The following is a 3393-nucleotide window of genomic DNA, read 5'->3' as shown; positions in this document are numbered from 1 at the left end:
TCAGAACAGGGAACGGCGAGGGGGTGACGAGGGGGTGACGCCCTGCAGGGGCACGCGAGGCGCAGGCGGCAGAAGGTGCAGGGCAGAGCCGGCCGCCCCCGGCGCGCACCAGGCTCTCCTTAGCCCTGGGGCCCTTCCTCGTCCACGCAGCATCAGCCCCCTCCTCCAGGCAGGCGCCCGGGCCCTGCACGCCGCTCACCGCGCAGCACTGCTCCTGCCTTTCTGTCACCTGGGTCACCCGCAGTCCTCAGCCCAGCCTGGGGCCAGGTCCAGGCAGCACACGAGGTGGCAGGAGGGAATCTGAGGAGCAGCCGCTTGCACCGCAGCCCCGCGTTGCCCAGGCCGCCCTGGACCCGGGCGGGGCCGTGTCAGGACGCAACCCGAGGGGCGTGGGCGGCTGCAGGGGCCCTGGAGTCCCCCGCCCAGGGCTCGGGGCAGCTGTGCACAGTGACCCCCGCCCTCCCGCCCACCTGGGAGTGTGCGCGGAGCCCGGATGGGGGCGGCCGGGGCCTCCTGGGCACCTCCTGCCCCCGAAGTCTGGGACCCTCCCCCACTGAGCAGAACCCCGTCCCCGGGCCGGAGCCCCAGGGCCACCCCCGGCAGATTTCGACTCGTGCTGGCTCATCACACACATTACACGTGCTGAGAACAAAGTGAGGATCAATAAAGGGACACGTGAAGCCGCCGCGGCGGGAAGGGCGTCTGGGAGCAGCGGCGGGAAGGGCTGGGCGGCAGGGAGCCAGGCGTCTGGCGACGGCGGGGGTGAGGGCCTCGGCGCCGTGGCTGTGGGCAGCCGCACCTGAGCGGAGCCGTGAGCACGGGCCGAAGCCGGGGTGACAGGGCTGGTCCCGACCGCGACGGGCAGACGGGCAGCTGTGAGGGTGGACAGAGACCCTCTGGGGTCAGAGGCCAGTGCCCCCTAGGGTGCCCAGCTCCCCGATACCCCGAGATAGTGGCAGCCCCCACCCCACCAGACTGACACTGTGTCCTCATTTTCCAGAAAAGGATTCACAGGCCCCGGAAGGAGCACCCCACAGGGGCTGCGGGCTGGGAGGGTCAGAGCCAGGGCCGGACCAGGGCTAGGCAGGGAGAGCACGGGCCACTTCCGCTGTCTGGACGCCCCCGGGGCGGGCTGGGGCCTCGGCTGGGCTTCTCTGCGTCAGGCCGGGAAGACAGGCTGCGTGGCAGGGCGCCAGCCCCCCACCCGGTCCCCAAACAAGAGCCACTGCCACCCAGACTCTGCGCCCAGGTCACTGGGAGACCGGGCCAGTGTCCTAAAGGCCAGCTGTGCCAGCTCCTCGGGTGCTGGTCGGGGCGGGGCCACTTCTGCACCTTGCACCAGGCCAGGCCAGCGACCCCCACTCCCAGGCACCATGGTGCTTGCGGCTCTGCGTGGGCAGACAGGAAATTAAGTGTGGGCTCGCCTCGGCCAGACCGGAAATGAAGGGCCGGGTCATCAAGGAGGGCAGTTGGCTGGCAGCGGGCTGATCGGGGGACCCCGGGCTGCACGGGGCACACGGCCTGGGTCTCAGCTGGGCCCCGAGGGTGGCGGGGGCCAGCAAGGCCCTCTTCCAGGACCAAGTGTGCTGGGGACAGAGCTGTGACTCTCCACACCGGGCTGGTGCACACACGCAGACACGCACAGTACAGGACATGCACAGCTACGCAGATGGCACAGACGTGCGCACTCCACACGCCGGGCCGATGGACCCAGAGCACACCTCACGCAGGGCCATGCAGGTGGGCCCCAGGTGTGAATACGCCACGGCCAAGAGGCACACAGACGCATAGCTGCACGGGAGCGCACGGAGATGCTCAGTGCACGCATGACCCGTGCAGACTCGCACGGGCACACACGCGGCACACGCACAGGTACTCACAGTCTACATGGACGAGCCCCTTGCTTCTGCTGCCCCATGGGGACACTTCCTTGCTCCCCAATCATGAACACCCCAGACACAGAAAGGAGGACCGTGAGGCCCCGTGGCCTCGGTCTGGCTCTGGGCCCAGCGTGCAGAGAAGGGACACGTCTCGTCTGCAGGTGACGACTCAGTGAGGTTAACTGGCTCCCTCATCGCCTGCTTGTGTCCGACATCCAGGGAGAGCGGCCGTCTCCCCGAGGGCTAACGGGGCCAGTGTCCCAGCAGAGGGACAGTCCTGCATTCTTTAAGATGTCACACGCCCCGTAAAACACCTTGGCCTCCATTAACTAGCACTGAATGTCCACACGGACGAGACCGCATCGGCGCTGGACGGGGCGCGGCAAACACGGACACCTGGCCCGCTCGCCCCGTGGGGGGCCGACCTCCTCCCCAAGCCTGGCTGGGGCAGCCCCGGTCCGTGCCCGAGCTGTGAGCCCAGGGCCCCTCTGTGATCCCGGAGACCCTGGCCGCCCCTGGGCCGGCCAGGCCCACCCAGCCGTGCGGCCTTGGCCTCGGCCTGGACGCTCTCCCCAGGGACACCCCCCACGCTCACCGCCTGGCTCTTTTATTCCCTCGGCCGATGGTCAGCACCTGCTGCACGCCGTGCTGGGCCCTGGGACCAGTGGGCGCTGAGCGGAGGGCATTCGCCCCGGGCGCGCCTCCCGCTGGGGGAGACAGACGCCTGGACGGGGGGACAGAGGACACTGTGGGGGGCGGCGTGTGCTGCAGATCAGAACAGGGAACGGCGAGGGGGTGACGAGGGGGTGATGCCCTGCAGGGGCACGCGAGGCGCAGGCGGCAGAAGGTGCAGGGCAGAGCCGGCCGCCCCCGGTGCGCGCCAGGCTTTCCTCAGCCCTGGGGCCCTTCCTCGTCCACACAGCATCAGTCTCCTCGGGCCCCCTCCTCCAGGCAGGCGCCCGGGCCCTGCACGCCGCTCACCGCGCAGCACTGCTCCTGCCTTTCTGTCACCCTGGGGCCCTTCCTCGTCCACGCAGCATCAGCCCCCTCCTCCAGGCAGGCGCCCGGGCCCTGCACGCCGCTCACCGCGCAGCACTGCTCCTGCCTTTCTGCCACCTGGGTCACCCGCAGTCCTCAGCCCAGTCTGGGGCCAGGTGCAGGCAGCACACGAGGTGGCAGGAGGGAATCTGCGGAGCAGCCGCCTGCACCGCAGCCCCGTGTTGCCCAGGCCGCCCTGGACCCGGGCGGGGCCGTGTCAGGACGCAACCCGAGGGGCGTGGGCGGCTGCAGGGGCCCTGGAGTCCCCCGCCCAGGGCTCGGGGCAGCTGTGCACAGTGACCCCCGCCCTCCCGCCCACCTGGGAGTGTGCGCGGGGCCCGGATGGGGGCGGCCGGGGCCTCCTGGGCACCTCCTGCCCCCGAAGTCTGGGACCCTCCCCCACTGAGCAGAACCCCGTCCCCGGGCCGGAGCCCCAGGGCCACCCCCGGCAGATTTCAACTCGCGCTGGCTCATC

This window comes from Pteropus vampyrus, unplaced genomic scaffold, assembly GCF_000151845.1.
Source record: "Pteropus vampyrus isolate Shadow unplaced genomic scaffold, Pvam_2.0 Scaffold442, whole genome shotgun sequence".
In the NCBI taxonomy this organism is placed as follows: Eukaryota; Metazoa; Chordata; class Mammalia; order Chiroptera; family Pteropodidae; genus Pteropus; species Pteropus vampyrus.
This window is presented reverse-complemented; position numbering follows the sequence as displayed.